Below are 16872 nucleotides of genomic sequence, written 5' to 3' on the forward strand. Positions count from 1 at the left end.
TACAAAATTCAGACGCGGCAACCCCTCAGCGCCGCTACCATTGCTGCACGAGAGACATTCGCTAACGATATAGTGCACAGGATTGATGACGGCGATATGCATGCGGGCAGCATTTGGTTTACTGACGAAGCTTATTTTTACCTGGACGGCTTCGTCAATAAACAGAACTGGCGTATATGGGGAACTGAAATGCCCCATGTTGCAGTCCCATCGTCCCTGCATCCTCAATAAGTACTGGTCTGGGCCGCCATTTCTTCCAAAGGAATCATTGGCCCATTTTTCAGATCAGAAACGATTACTGCATCACGCTATCTGGACATTCTTCGCGAATTTGTGGCGGTACAAACTGCCTTAGGCGACACTGCGAACACCTCGTGGTTTATGCAAGATGGTGCCCGGCCACATCGCACGGCCGACGTCTTTAATTTCCTGAATGAATATTTCGATGATCGTGTGATTGCTTTGGGCTATCCGAAACATACAGGAGGCGGCGTGGATTGGCCTCCCTATTCGCCAGACATGAACCCCTGTGACTTCTTTCTGTGGGGACTCTTGAAAGACCAGGTGTACCGCCAGAATCCAGAAACAATTGAACAGCTGAAGCAGTACATCTCATCTGCATGTGAAGCCATTCCGCCAGACACGTTGTCAAAGGTTTCGGGTAATTTCATTCAGAGGCTACGCCATATTATTGGTACGCATGGTGGATATGTGGAAAATATCGTACTATAGAGTTTCCCAGACCGCAGCGCCATCTGTTGTTGAAAATTGTAACTACTGTAATTTCGAAAGTTTGTCTGCCTGAAAATGTACTGTTGTCCCAAGCATATTGCAACAAACGGTGTATTTCTATCGCTGCTCGTTTAGTTTATATTGCTGTTTCAAATATACCGGTCATTTTTGAAACACCCTGTATATAATTAAGGCTCACCGGCCACTTGACCGTCTTCTTCTTCTGTGCGAATACACAAACAGTGCCCGAACTCTTACAGGAATCGGCAACGCGCCGCGAGTAATGAGTATAATGGGCGGGGGCACTACGAATGTAATGTGGGACAATACGTTGAGAATGTAGGTTTCGCGGGAGGCGTGTCAGAGATAAATCCCCGCATCCCCGCTATCCTCTGTGTCCTCGGTGGCTCAGATGGATAGAGCGTCTGCCATGTAAGCAGGAGATCCCGGGTTCGAGTCCCGGTCGGGGCACACATTTTCAACATGTCCCCGTTGACGTATGTATACGCCTGTAAGCAGCTAACGGTGTTCATTTCATTGTACCCTTTCTTGCCTGCGTGGTTCGTGAGTGATTGCACAAAATTTCCACCCATTTCCAAAGTATCATCAGTATTTACACTAGATTTAGAATAGATTCTTCCTTCAGAAGGGTCTGTTGTAGACTTCCCTAACTGTAAAAATTCATTAGGCATACACGATCACAGTCAGTTATGTTGCAATCTGATAGGTCGATTAAGAAAGGGGAGGTAACATGAATTCGAGTGAGTGAGTGTGCCAACGTTTTTAGGCCTATTGACCATTTCGTTTCTTTTAATATTTGCAAGGGCGCTGATAACCTCGCCATTGAGTGCCCGTACATCCCAAAGGAACAAAAAACGACTTTAAATTACTGGATTCTGACTGAGCAGCAGTCGTAGACAAACAGAACTGAAAATGAGTGTAACGTATCATCAAATCCAGTAACGAATCGCCGGCCGGGGTGGCCAAGCGATTCTAGGCGCTAGAGTCTGGAACCTCGAGAGCGCTACGGTCGCAGGTTCGAATCCTGCCTCGGGCATGGATGTGTGTGATGTCCTTAGGTTAGTTAGGTTTAAGTAGTTCTAAGTTCTAGGGGACTGATGACCTCAGTAGATAAGTCCCATTGTGCTCAGAGCAATTTGAACCAACCAGTAACGAATCGTTTATGTCGTTCAAATTAACTTTTGTTGAAAGAGGGTAATCCTGCAAGGATCCCCTCGATCCCACCATGCCTCCATCATCGCTTGCTCAGCCGAGAGGAGCGACTTGAGGCTGGATAGCTGGCTTCCCTCTCCGGCCACGTGGCAGCCGCGGCGAGGCCACAAAGAGGGCGTGCCGGGCGCGCCCGCTCGCGGTTGCCAGGCGACGACGGCTGACACGTGCGACAGCCGCTGCCGCCCCAACGACCGCCGCGGGGCGCCGGCGAGATTGCCGCGTGTTATCCGGCGCCGCCGCTGGGAGCGCTGCTGTCGGCGCAACGACTGCCCCGGGAGCAGCGGGCCCGCCGCCTGGTGCTGTACGCAGCCGTGCTGTCGGCTGCTGCGCGGTGGCGCGCTCAGCCCTGCTGTGTCCCCAGGCGGAGGTCAGCGCTCCGTCCGTAGCCTCTGCCGGGGCGGGGCGCTGGCAGCGTAGATTGCGGTGTGAGTGCAGCTGTAAACCAGTTAAAAGCTACATTTTCTGCTTAATTACTGCAAAAAAATGACCACCTATTAAGGACAATATATAAAAGATCCGTTGGCGGCGAAGCTGCGGGATACAAGACATCATTATTAGATTCGTGGGTAATTTCCAAGAATGATTGCCTATCGAAGTTGGAGGGCTCCAAGCGATACGTGTCGAACGTGCGATAGTAAATCGATTATGGAAGTCTCTTGGCGCGCGTTACGACTATGTTTCAAGTTGTCACTTCAGCAACGACAAAAGAAAAACGTTAGAGAAGCACTTGTAAATTTAAAGGACACGACTTACCTTACCCGTCGTCAATGTTATCGTCTTGTCACAGTCCGCGCGATGTATAAGCGACAGGGGAAATTCCTTTTCTCCCGTGTTGTTGTTGTGGTCTTCAGACTGGTTTGATGCAGCTCTCCATGCTAATCTATCCTGAGCAAGCTCCTTCATCTCCCAGCACCTACAACAACCTACATCCTTCTGAATCTGCTTAGTGTATTCATCTCTTGGTATCCCTTTACGATTTTTACCCTCCACGCTGCCCTCCAGTACCAATTTGGCGATCCCTTGATGCCTCAGGACATGTCCTACCAATCGATCCCTTCTTCCAGTCAAGTTGTGCCACAAACTTCTCTTCTCCCCAATCCTATTCAATACCGCCTCATTAGTTACATGATCTACCCACCTAATCTTCAACATTCTTCTGTAGCACCACATTTCGAAAGCTTCTATTCTCTTCTTGTCCAAACTATTAATTGTCCATGTTTCACTTCCGTACATGGCTACAAATACTTTCAGAAACGACTTCCTCACACTTACATCTATACTCGATGTTAACAAATTTCCCTTCTTCAGAAACGCTTTCCTTGCCATTGTCAGCCTACATTTTATATACTCTCTACTTCGATCATCATCAGTTATTTTGCTCCCCAAATAGCAAAACTCCTTTACTGCTTTAAGTGTCTCGTTTCCTAATCTAATTCTCTCAGCATCACCCGACTTAATTCGACTACATTCCATTATCCTCGTTTGGCTTGATGTTCATCTTATATCCTGCTTTCAAGACACTGTCCATTCCGTTCAACTGCTCTTCCAAGTCCTTTGCTGTCTCTGACAGCATTACAATGTCATCGGCGAACCTCAAAGTTTTTATTTCTTCTCCCTGGATTTTAATACCTACTCCGAATTTTTCTTTTGTTTCCTTTACTGCTCGCTCAATATACAGATTGAATAACATCGGGGAGAGGCTACAACCCTGTCTCACTCCCTTCCCAACCACTGCTTCCCTTTCATGTCCCTCGACTCTTATAACTGCCATCTGGTTTCTGTACAAAATGTAAATAGCCTCTCGCTCCCTGTATTTTACCCCTGTCAGCTTTAGAATTTGAAAGAGAGTATTCCAGTCAACATTGTCAAAAGCTTTCTCTAAGTCTACAAATGCTAGAAACGTAGGTTGTGAAAGTATAGGTACTGGAACAAGTACAGTTCGTCCCTCTGCCCTGGACGCCCTTCTCTTTTTATAGTAGACTTGACAGACTTCCACAGCCGTTCTATATTCTGGGTATGGACACTGGCGTCATCTGAAGAGACGAACTCCACAGAGTGGTTCACTAATTCGTGGTCGAATCGTTTGGCTTTGAGAGTCTGGTACGACTGAAATCCGTCTGTGGTGACTTTTGTTCCAGGCAGTATGAAATGTGTTATGGGACCCACTAAAATCACCTTGTCTCGGGACAATTCCCTCACAGTGAAACACTTGCGAGACACCCTTTCTATCCCACCGAAAACCCAAATATGATCTACTTCACTTTTAGAAGGTCGTCCTCTCTGATTCTTTCGTCTAGCAATATGAGATTCGTCTACTTCTACTGTTTTATTCTGTCCACCAATTGGCACATTGTCATTTTTTACTATCTCGTCAAAACCCGAAATAGTCACAAAGGGTATTTGCCGATAACTCAGTTTCTGATGTTGTCGCTTGCAACGTGTAATCCAGCGTGACACAAGAATTACACTCGTCTCAATCGATAATTTCGAGGACTCAAACCACGTATTTTTCCTGATGCTGGTTCGCTTTCCGCAAAGTCCGCAATGAAATTGCAACGGAATCTCAGTGTCCACATTCCTCTTACGAAGTTTGAGATTTCGCAGCACCACAGTCGACACAGTCCCTCCTTTCCTCGTCCGGCAGATGTCCACATTTCCGGCAAAAAGTCAAACATTTGTCTACGCTGGATATACATGGAATTAGAGTTTTCCATGTGAGGCAATCCGCAGAAGAAACGTCAGAAGCAGCAGACATTATACTCGCTATCAAAAGAAACCATGTCGATTTTCCAAAGGAATCACAAACAATTACGGCGGGAATGTAATGTACATGAACTGAAGAAACAACGCAAAACTGATATAAATGACTATCACAAATAATTGATCATAACGCGGGCCACGAGACTTCCATAATCGATTACTATCGCACGTTCGATATGTATCGTTTGGAGCCCTCCAACTTCGATAGGCAATCATTCTTGGAAATTACCGATTCGTGTAATGACCGAATCATGAAGGGTTACAAAAAAAACAAAAACAAAAGAAAAATCATCTGTGTCTGAATATCAACTGTAAGCCATTTAAATACAGTGCAAGCTGCTTTCGTCAGCCCATGAAGAGATCATACACAACGAGAAACGGCTAATTTCACGCTGTTTGCGAACTGGAGGTAAAAAGCGACGGAGTTACGTTGCATCTGCAAGAAAAAAGCCCCAAATGGCGTGTTTATAGGCCATCAAACGTCAAGAAAGGGAAAGTCCAGCCACGAGAAGAGTTCTAGTCTCGGATGGCCGATAGCCTTCAGTGGAGTCAGCATTCTCTTCAGTTAAGCTTGTAGTCTCAGAAGGACTTGGGAAAATTGCCGTCCTCAGCGGCTCAGCGTTTGTTTGCTGGTTACAGGCTTGGCGAACCTCGGTGTTCCTGAGCTTGGGACCGGTAAGTGCCGCCAGCCCTCTGCCACTGTGAGCTCTGGGCAAGCGACAACTATGTGGCGCAGTGATACAGCATAGTGTGTCACAGCGAATGGGGATCTTGACTTGACTGCCTGGATTGCAAGTACGCTAAATACCTCTATAAAAGAAACCCTTTATCTCAAGGTGTGCTGCACACTTATGAGATGTCTGGCTGTTCTTGGTGAGCAATCTTCAGGAGAACCTGCCGTACCACAGTTTTATAGGGATTAAGGAGGCCTAGATGCTCCTGGAACCGAGATTTTCTCCTTCTCCACCGAAAAGAATACGAGGGTCGCTGGCGGGTATTAACAGCAAATCCATTAAGAGGGCTCGTGTAGCCAGTACAGGGAGTTTGCAGAGTACTCACGGTAATAGTAAGAGAACTCGTGCTGCTGGTCAGAATGTATTTACAATAGTTAAGAGGCAAGAGGGCAGCTTCGAGAAAGTGTGGCATCGTTGTATCCAAAGGGCTTAGAGGAAATCTGTGGCACTTTAAAATCTGTCATGTCCTTGCACAGATGGACAAAGTTAGAGGAAACTATACTTGCGAAGAGTAGTGGAAAAAAGAGGGCATGGCGCTGCTCTGCATTGTTGACTGATTTGTTCAGGCTTGCGGATCCAAGATGGCGACCGTAGATGTGGTAATGTCACAGTAACATCATGGTGGAAGGTTCAAATTTTGGCGGGAAAATGTATCAACTGGGCTATCTCCACTAATCTAACTCCACTCCCTACCCTCCCTTCTCCCATCTGGAAGTTAGTGGGAATAGGACTCATTCTGTGCTGGGCTGCTGGATATGACAGATGTAAGTCTTCATTTTGCAAGCGTTGTGGTATATTGTTTATTTAAGCAATCTGAGTTGTCATAGACAGTGGCTCCATCGAGTGTGTTCACCTTGAGGGTTGGAGATCAACTGTCCTAGTTTACAACACCACCACCAGAGGGAGCCGTTTGGCTTCCCCCCTCCACTCCTATGACGTAATCGAAGATGGCAGTCAGGGGAAGTAACGGCTCTAAATTCGCTTAGTCTGTGTCTGGGTGCTATACTATGAGCATCGACATAATTGTTTACTGTATACTAAGTGTTCAGTGGATGATACGTCTCTCCTGGAGAAGGAGAAGTTCAGTGGGTATATTAGCGGTAATTACGCAATTGAGGACTGTGTCCATAGCCAACTGCACGATGTTTGGAAAACAATGATATTAGCATGTGGCCGCCCTGCAGCTACCACGTGGCCTCTTTCAGTGGGCATGGAGACTCAGGGGGAGGCAGCACGTGCGCAGGGATGTGTGAACGTCTTGCCTTTAGTACTTAGGGAGACTGACTGGACGTTTATTGAACGATCACAGTTACAGCACATACATTTATCAGAATGATTTGTGAACTGTAACTTACACCCATTCTGCTGCATCTTCATTGTTTGATGAATTTTGTTTGTCTCCTTCATACATTCACCAAATATCGTTGCTTTCCAAACATAGTGCAGGTGGCTATGAACACTGTCCTCAGCTGCGTGATTACAGCTAAGGTACCAATTAAACTCCTCGTTTTTCGACACAGACATCTCATCCATTGAACACACAGTACACAGTAAACAATTATGTCCATCCTCGCAGTCCAGCAGCTAGGCACAGACTAAGCAAATTTCTCACCATTTTCCCCCAAACCATCATATTGGACTTCACCACAGGAGGCGAGGGGACGGCCAACAGTTCCCACTGAAGATGGTGTTGTGAACTAGGTTAATTGGACTCTTGGTCTCAAGGTGAACACACTGGATGGAGCTACTGTCTATGACAATTCAAATTGCTTACATAAACCTTACACAACAATGCATACAAAATAAAGTCTTACATCCATCCTGTCCAGCAGCCCAGCACAGACTGAGTCCCTTTCCTGCTAATTTCCAGATTGGTGAGGGGAGGGGGTAGAGGAGGGGAGGGGAGTGGAGGGGACATGGGGTTGAGTTAGGTTAGTGGAGGTAACCCAACTGACATATTTTCTCGCCAAAATTTTAACTTCCCGCCATAACGTCAGTGTGATCTTGCCAGATCTACGGCCACAATTTGGATCTCGCATCTTGAATAAATTTGACAAAATGCAGGGGGGCCCTTTGTCCCAGTATTCCATTTTTTTTTTTTTTTTTTTTTTTGGTCATCAGTCTACTGACTGATTTGATGCGGCCCACCACGAATTCCTTTCCTGTGCTAACCTATTTATCTCAGAGTAGCACTTGCAACCTACGTCCTCAATTATTTGCTTGACGTATTCCAATCTCTGTCTTCCTCTACAGTTTTTGCCCTCTACAGCTCCCTCTAGTACCATGGAAGTCATTCCCTCATGTCTTAGCAGATGTCCTATCATCCTGTCCCTTCTCCTTATCAGTGTTTACCACATATTCCTTTCCTCTCCGATTCTGCGTAGAACCTCCTCATTCCTTACCTTATCAGTCCACTTAATTTTCAACATTCGTCTATAGCACCACATCCCAAATGCTTCGATTCTCTTCTGTTCCGGTTTTCCCACAGTCCATGTTTCACTACCATACAATGCTGTACTCCAGACGTACATCATCAGAAATTTCTTCCTCAAATTAAGGCCGGTATTTGATATTAGTAGACTTCTCTTGGCCAGAAATGCCTTTCTTGCCATAGCGAGTCTGCTTTTGATGTCCTCCTTGCTCCGTCCGTCATTGGTTATTTTACTGCCTAGGTAGCAGAATTCCTTAACTTCATTGACTTCGTGACCAACAATCCTGATGTTAAGTTTCTCGCTGTTCTCATTTCTACTACTTCTCATTACCTTCGTCTTTCTCCGATTTACTCTCAAACCATACTGTGTACTCATTAGACTGTTCATTCCGTTCAGCAGATCATTTAATTCTTCTTCACATTCACTCAGGATAGCAATGTCATCAGCGAATCGTATCATTGATATCCGTTCACCTTGCATTTTAATTCCACTCCTGAATCTTTCTTTTATTTCCATCATTGCTTCCTCGATGTACAGATTGAAGAGTAGGGGCGAAAGGCTACAGCCTTGTCTTACACCCTACTTAATACGAGCACTTCGTTCTTGATCGTCCACTCTTATTGTTCCCTCTTGGTTGTTGTACATATTGTATATGACCCGTCTCTCCCTATAGCTTACCCCTACTTTTTTCAGAATCTCGAACAGCTTGCACCATTTTATATTGTCGAACGCTTTTTCCAGGTCGACAAATCCTATGAAAGTGTCTTGATTTTTCTTTAGCCTTGCTTTCATTATTAGCCGTAACGTCAGAATTGCCTCTCTCGTCCCATTACTTTTCCTAAAGCCAAACTGATCGTCACCTAGCACATTCTCAATTTTCTTTTCCATTCTTCTGTATATTATTCTTGTAAGTAGCTTCGATGCATGAGCTGTTAAGCTGATTGTGCAATAATTCTCGCACTTGTCAGCTCTTGCCGTCTTCGGAATTGTGTGGATGATACTTTTCCGAAAGTCAGATGGTATATCGCCAGACTCATATATTCTACACACCAACGTGAATAGTCGTTTTGTTGCCTCTTCCCCCAATGATTTTAGAAATTCTGATGGAATGTTATCTATCCCTTCTGCCTTATTTGACCGTAAGTCCTCCAAAGCTCTTTTAAATTCCGATTCTAATACTGGATCCCCTATCTCTTCTAAATCGACTCTTCTTCTATCACATCAGACAAATCTTCACCCTCATAGAGGCTTTCAATGTATTCTTTCCACCTATCTGCTCTCTCCTCTGCATTTAACAGTTAATGTTACCACCGTTGCTTTTAACGTCACCAAAGGTTGTTTTGACTTTCCTGTATGCTGAGTCTGTCCTTCCGACAATCATATCTTTTTCGATGTCTTCACATTTTTCCTGCAGCCATTTCGTCTTAGCTTCCCAGCACTTCCTATTTATTTCATTCCTCAGCGACTTGTATTTCTGTATTCCTGATTTTCCAGGAACATGTTTGTACTTCCTACTTTCATCAATCAACTGAAGTATTTCTTCTGTTACCCATGGTTTCTTCGCAGCTACCTTCTTTGTACCTATGTTTTCCTTCCAACTTCTGTGATGGCCCTTTTTAGAGATGTCCATTCCTCTTCAACTGTACTGCCTACTGCGATATTCCTTATTGCTGTATCTATAGCGTTAGAGAGCTTCAAACGTATCTCGTCATTCCTTAGTACCTCCGTATCCCACTTCCTTGCGTATCGATTCTTCCTGACTACTGTCTTGAACTTTAGCCTACTCTTCATCACTACTATATTGTGATCTGAGTCTATATCTGCTCCTGGGTACGCCTTACAATCCAGTATCTGATTTCGGAATCTCTGTCTGACCATGATGTAATCTAATTGAAATCTTCCCGTATCTCCCGGCCTTTTCCAAGTATACCTCCTCCTCTTGTGATTCTTGAACAGGGTATTCGCTATTACCAGCTGAAACTTGTTACAGAACTCAATTAGTCTTTCTCCTCTTTCATTCCTTGTCCCAAGCCCATATTCTCCTGTAACCTTTTCTTCTACTCCTTCCCCTACAACTGCATTCCAGTCGCCCATGACTATTAGATTTTCGTCCCCCTTTACATACTGCATTACCCTTTCAATATCCTCATACACTTTCTCTATCTGTTCATCTTCAGCTTGCGACGTCGGCATGTATACCTGAACTATCGTTGTCGGTGTTGGTCTGCTGTCGATTCTGATTAGAACAACCTGGTCACTGAACTGTTCACAGTAACACACCCTCTGCCCTACCTTCCTATTCATAACGAATCCTACACCTGTTATACCATTTTCTGCTGCTGTTGATATTACCCGATACTCATCTGACCAGAAATGCTTGTCTTCCTTCCACTTCACTTCACTGACCCCTACTATATCTAGATTGAGCCTTTGTATTTCCCTTTTCAGATTTTCTATTTTCCCTACCACGTTCAAGCTTCTGACATTCCACGCCCCGACTCGTAGAACGTTATCCTTTCTTTGATTATTCAATCTTTTTCTCATGGTAACCTCCCCCTTGGCAGTCCCCTCCCGGAGATCCGAATGGGGGACTATTCCGGAATCTTTCGCCAATGGAGAGATCATCACGACACTTCTTCAAATACAGGCCACATGTCCTGTGGATACACGTTACGTGTCTTTAATGCAGTGGTTTCCATTGCCTTCTGCATCCTCATGTCGTTGAACATTGCTGATTCTTCCCCCTTTAGGGGCAATTTCCCACCCCTAGGACAAGAGAGTGCCCTGAACCTCTATCCGCTCCTCCGCCCTCTTTGACAAGGCCGTTTTCAGAATGAGGCTGGCTTCTTATGCCGGAAGTCTTCGCCCGCCAATATATTTTGCATGTGCACCATACGTTCTTCAACGGCCTTGCCGCAGTGGACACACTGGTTCACGTGAGATCACCGAAGCTAAGCGCTGTCGGGCGTGGTCGGCACTTGGCTGGGTGACGATCCATGCTGCCATGCGCTGTTGGCATTTTTCGGGGCGCAGTCAGCCTCGTGATGCAATTGAGGAGCTACTCGACCGAATAGTAGCGGCTTCGGTCAAGAATACCACCTTATGACAGGGAGAGCAAAAAAAAACCTCGATACCTTGGGGAATATGCCACACAAACTGAGCTTCACAACACCTTCAACTATAGCAAGTGTGTTGTGTGGTGCAGGGATCTTGTGGATATTCCCAAAGAAGAACGGGAAGCTGAGTGGACCCAAGAAGGTGTGGTAGTCCGTCTTCAGGCCACGAGTGGCCTACCGCGACCATCCGACCGCCGTGAAATCCTCGGTGGAGGATGCGGATAGGAAGGGCGGGGGGTCAGCACACCGCTCTCGCTGTCATAAGATGGTATTCTTGACCGAAGCCGCTACTATTCGGTCGAGTAGCCCCTCAATTGCATCACGAGGTTGAGTGCGCCCCGAAAAATGCCAACAGCGCATGGCGGCCTGGATGGTCACCCAGCCAAGTGCCGACCACGCCCGACAGCGCTTAACTTCGGTGATCTCACGCGAACCAGTGTATCCACTGGGGCAAGGCCGTTGAAGAACGTATGGTGCACATGCTAAATATAATGAGAAGGGTAGGTGGCGATATGGTCACATCAGACTCATTTATCCTTACTTGTAGTAGCACAAATCTCTCAGAGCATGTCAAGGCAGGCTTCCTTCACTTAAATCCGCAGCTCCAAGTCCCCAACCCCTTGTGCTGTTTTGAAGACAGCAGTTTGGGCGCATGACCCTAGCCTGTATGGGTGAAGCCACGTGTGGCAAATTTGGAAAGTCCACCCGTGAAGATGTCTTCCATAATGTGTCCGTTGTTCTAGAAATCACTGTTTGGGGTAGGGACTGCAGTATGTAACCTGAAGAGACACAAGTTCTTAAAACTGCAAACACATCGTGTATGATGAGGCCAAAAGGATTTATAAGGGCATGCTGCATCTACGTTTGCTACCTCCTTTGCTACAGTTCTTCAACAACCAGATCAGAAAACTGGTACTACTACACAAGCGGAGTCTGCTTTAGCCAGAACTACCCCATGTTTGTCCGTGCGACTGTCGAGCTATAGTTGTTTAAGAGTGCACATCCCACTGAGAACATAACATAAAGCCATAGTTGCCACGTCTTTGGAGCTCCAAAGGCAGAGTTTGTTTACAAATCCAGCACTACCTCTACCTGAGCTGCGGTAGTTCGTACAAAATTCATGCAGGTCAAGAAAATAAAAAAAAGAAGTGCAAAGCTTCCACCACAGGCGACCATCCTGATCTAAGCTTGGAACTCCAGTCATTGTGGGCTGCCCACCCCTTTGTTAAGACAGGTGAAAATATAACTCCACTTAACAAATAACTCCCATACTACAGTGGACCACGAATAGGTGCAGGATTCATGTGGAGGAACTGAAACTCCTGGCGCAGGCACAACTCCTGTGCTTGTGTTTACAGGGAACGTAGTTCAAAGCCACTGACAACCCTGTGCTAAGGGGCTATACCCTTTATAGAACGGAAGACCGTATTAGGCAAAGAGCCATTGGAGGTGTTGCAGTGTTTGTCGTAGCACACACCATTCCTCTGCTGTAACCTTGGCCCAAGACTTCCAACCAGTACTTGTTGCAGTTCATGTAGGTTGGAAGAACACTATCTGCTCCCAGTACTTATCCCTGCAAGTTGCGATACTCTGTGAAGCTCTGAACAACTCCACAGCCCATTTCTCCCACTAGGTGATTTCAATGCCCATAATGTCTTAAGGGGTACAAACTATACAAGCCCCACAGGCCAAGTCTTGGAGAAACTCTATGTCTCAACAGCTGTGCATCCTCAACACAGGCAGTCTCACTCATTTCTGATAATCGATCGTTCTCAGACATCGACCTCCGTTTCTGCTCCCCAGTGTTTGCAGAATCACCGCAGAGAAAACAAACTAATGACCTTTATTCCAGTGACAACTTCAAGCTGTGGACCCACCTACTGCACGAGAGATTACTTGCACAGATTTCACCAAAATGGATAGTCAGCAGAGCTAGCTGGACGCTGTTTGAACACCTCAACAGCGTCCCGGAATGAGTGGACCACATCACACGAGTGATGCATCACGATGCTGACGTATAGATCTCAAAGTTCTGTTCATTGGTGGATCGCCCAGCAGCAGGCAACCTCACAACTTTTTGGGTTACAAGAGCCAAGGCTCGACACGTAATTAAGGTGAGCAGGAAAATGCCATAGGAAGCTATACTGGACTCCATCAATTGTTCCACTTCTTCTGCGAAACTGTATGAAACCGCCAGGAGGATTTCTGGTAAACACATTCGTTTACCAATACCAGCAGTGCTCAAACAAGGGTCATAGCCATCTTTCTCCAACAGTACGACTCAGTCTTGCGGGGGGAACAGTCACGTACAAAACTACCGGCTACTATTAATATAGTAATATACGGATAATGTTACTCCTGAGAAAGAATTTTTATTTCTGTGTCCGTGACGGTGTGTAGTAGTAAGGTATCCGACGAATTTTGTTGCTCAAATGTTTTGTAGTGAAAGGAAGCAGTAGCAATATAAACGGGAATGGAACCAAGTAACAAAGTGAAATGAAATTGCGTGAAAAGGAACGGTCGCTAGCATAATTAGGCAGAGCTGTACCCAGTACTAGCGTGGTTCGTAAAGGAAGTTCATTATGTGGGTTAACTATATTTGACACTAAACTTCTCCTTTGCTGATAATATGCAGGACACTAACATAATTTAGCAAGTAATGTACCAGTGATTTACTTGAACTACATAGGGGAAGTATTAATACGTTTAGACAACAACAGGCTTTCGAGAATACTTGCTATCTGTACATAAAAGTAGGAAGATAGTGATAATTATAGGTAAAAAAGCTTTGTGTTCTACCTTGTGGCAGGTCTTGTCATGGGGGAGGCCTCGTCAGAGAGGTTCATCGCATGAGCGCCCAGGGAAGTGATTCCAGTGGTGGTTTCCCTTTTGCCTTCCACTGATGATGATAAAATGATAGTGAGAGCAACACAACACCGAGTCTCTGAGCGGAGAAAATCTCCCACCCACCCGGGCATCGGTCACCGAATCTGTTGTTGAGAAGCGTACGAACACTTCGACTGAAATGTACAGGGGCTCCATCGTACATGACCCACTAGTTGTGTCGTACTTGTAAAGGCACATGTTCTAGCAGCACAGGTAGAGTATCCCGTACGAAATCATGATAACGTGCTCCATTGAGCGCAGGTGGTAGAACATGGGACCCAATCAAGACATCACCAACAATGCCTGCCCAAACGTTCACAGAAAATCTGTGTTGATGACGTGATTACACAATTGCGTGCGGATTCTCGTTAGCCCACACTTGTTGATCGTGAAAATTTACAATTTGATCATGTTGAATGAAGAGAACATTTGCACTGAAATGAGGATTGACACATTGTTGGATGGACCATTCACAGAAGTGTACCCGTGGAGGCCAATCAGCTGCTGATAGTGCCTGCATACGCTGTACATGGTACGGAAACAACTGGTTCTCCCGTAGCACTCTCCATACAGTGACGTGGTCAACGTTACCTTGTACAGCAGCAACTTCTCTGACGCTGATATTAGGGTTATTATCGTCAACTGCACGAAGAATTGCCTCGTCCATTGCAGGTGTCCTCGTCGTTCTACGTCTTCCCCAGTCGCGAGTCATAGGCTGGAATGTTCTGTGCTCCCTAAGACGCCGATCAATTGCTTCGAACGTCTTCCTGTCGGGACAGTTTCGTTCTGGAAATCTGTCTCGATACAAACGCACCGCGCCACGGTTATTGCCCCGTACTAATCCATACATCAAATGGGCATCTGCCAACTCCGCATTTGTAAACATTGCACTAACTGCAAAACCACGTTCGTGATGAACACTAACCTGTTGATTCTACGTACTGATGTGCTTGATGCTAGTACTGTAGAGCAATGAGTCGCATGTCAACACAAGCACCGAAGTCAAAATTACCATCCTTCAATTGGGCCAACTGGCGGTGAATCGAGGAAGTACAGTACATACTGACGAAACTAAAATGAGCTCTAATGTGGAAATTAAGCGTTTCCGGACACATATCCACATAAAATCTTTTCTTTATTTGTGAGTGAGGAATGTTTCCCTGTATACAAGACATTATCACAGTTTAGCAAATAATGTACCAGTGATTTGACTTGAGCTACACACGAGGAGTATTAATACGTTTAGGTAACAACAGGCTCTCAATAATACTTACTATCGGTACTTTACAACAGAAATTATAGGTAAATGATTAGTAATGGCGGACTTGCACGAGATTGCTTTTGTTAGTATACTTACAGGAAACTACTAGTAATGAAATAGCCACGAAGCCGTTGTTTATTTTGTACTGATTAGTTTTGCATGCTTAAGGAACATTCAATTCCTTATGTATAGCTCATGTGGAACATGTGAGAACTGAATCTAGTATAGTCTGAATATTTGTAGCCAGGTGCTTATTCTTCATTGCTGTTATTGTAATGTAACATGTAAATATGGCTCAACTATTATAATCGGAACCCAGACTCTAATTTATTGGTAGATTCAGATCGTGGCTGAACAATTTAGTAAGAATACTGAATGATAACACTTTTAACTAAGCAACACATGAAATTGTAAACGCTATTATTTAAAAAAAAATATTTGAACTGAATCATTTCACTGTCCATTTATGAAAATTACTTGTAATATTTCAAAACGTATGCTCACGAAATAACAATGTACTTTGCAACTCGACAAAATTTATTAAATAAGGAAGATAATTGCACTTGAGTTCAGTACAATAGAATACTCGGATTCATCGTAGCACATGGTGTAGGACCCGGTCTAGCTAAGTGACTCAACACAAAATTTACGGAACACGCACTTATAGCTGAAATCAAAACCATATAACTGGTTCATGCAATTATGCAGTACTTAGCTGATAATTTGAGATGAAGGAGGTGGCAACGTCGATCTCGTGTTCTATTCAAAAAAGGCGGCAAAAGTATCCATGGCTCTTCCTGTGTAGCAAGCTCCGAAAATTCTCTACTTAGCGCCGAATTTCGTAATAGAGAGCTGAACAAATTATGCCATGAATAATAAGCCGCACTGCTGCCGCATCCGAGGCTATGTTACATAATCTTGTAGTTCGTTCGTTATGAACTGAAAGGTTCATAAGTTGCGCACTCTTTGCCTGCTAGCCACGGACTGACTCATGTCCCAAATGGGCTTTTCAGTTTTACCACCAGATCCACCTTTTCTCTTCACGTCTGCCTTGTTCCGTTGCTGAGGGATTTTACTCCAACTTTTAAATGATTAAAAATTTCCCTGTTTTTAATTTCCCTATGTATGAAGCAGTAAAATGTAACATTTTCATTCTTTTACAGCACCTTACTTTTGACAGTACATTCATAGATTAATTACAATTACATAAATTATCGTAGATGAATAAAGCATTTGCATCCAAGTTCCATCACAGGACATGGTAGTACAGAAGCCAGATAGATAATGAAGTTAGTCAAGACCACTATAGGAAATATCGATAGTAGTGTTACAGCGTATCTCCAAACAATGTTCGCAGACATCGCTTATTCGATGGCAGAGGACTTTGCAGCGATTACTGCCGACGACAGATAGTACGTGGCGTCTTGTCGCTACTGTGTGGGTGCAGAGAGAAGCAAGTTGGACCGCAAATCCCGCTTAAAATACCCCTTCCGCCATGTCGAAGCTGGAATCTGCACGCTTTATGACTTGTGATACTGGTCTCGAAAAATGGTTCAAATGGCTCTGAGCACTATGGGACATAACATCTAAGGTCATCAGTCCCCATAACTAAAACGAAATTCTTCCCGAACAGGCCATGAAGGCCCAAAGGTCATCAGTCCCCTAAACTAAAACGAAATTCTTCCCGAACAGGCCATGAAGGCCCAACGGTACCGACC

General features: G+C 44.9%; 1 non-coding gene across 1 annotated transcript; it reads left to right on the forward strand.

Moving 5' to 3' along the window:
- Positions 1–1129: 1129 nt before the first annotated feature.
- On the forward strand, positions 1130–1203 carry Trnat-ugu (transfer RNA threonine (anticodon UGU)). The gene has a single exon. It is a non-coding gene; the product is annotated as a tRNA-Thr (tRNA).
- Positions 1204–16872: the final 15669 nt, after the last annotated feature.

This window comes from Schistocerca serialis, chromosome 4 (assembly GCF_023864345.2).
Source record: "Schistocerca serialis cubense isolate TAMUIC-IGC-003099 chromosome 4, iqSchSeri2.2, whole genome shotgun sequence".
Lineage (NCBI taxonomy): Eukaryota > Metazoa > Arthropoda > Insecta > Orthoptera > Acrididae > Schistocerca > Schistocerca serialis.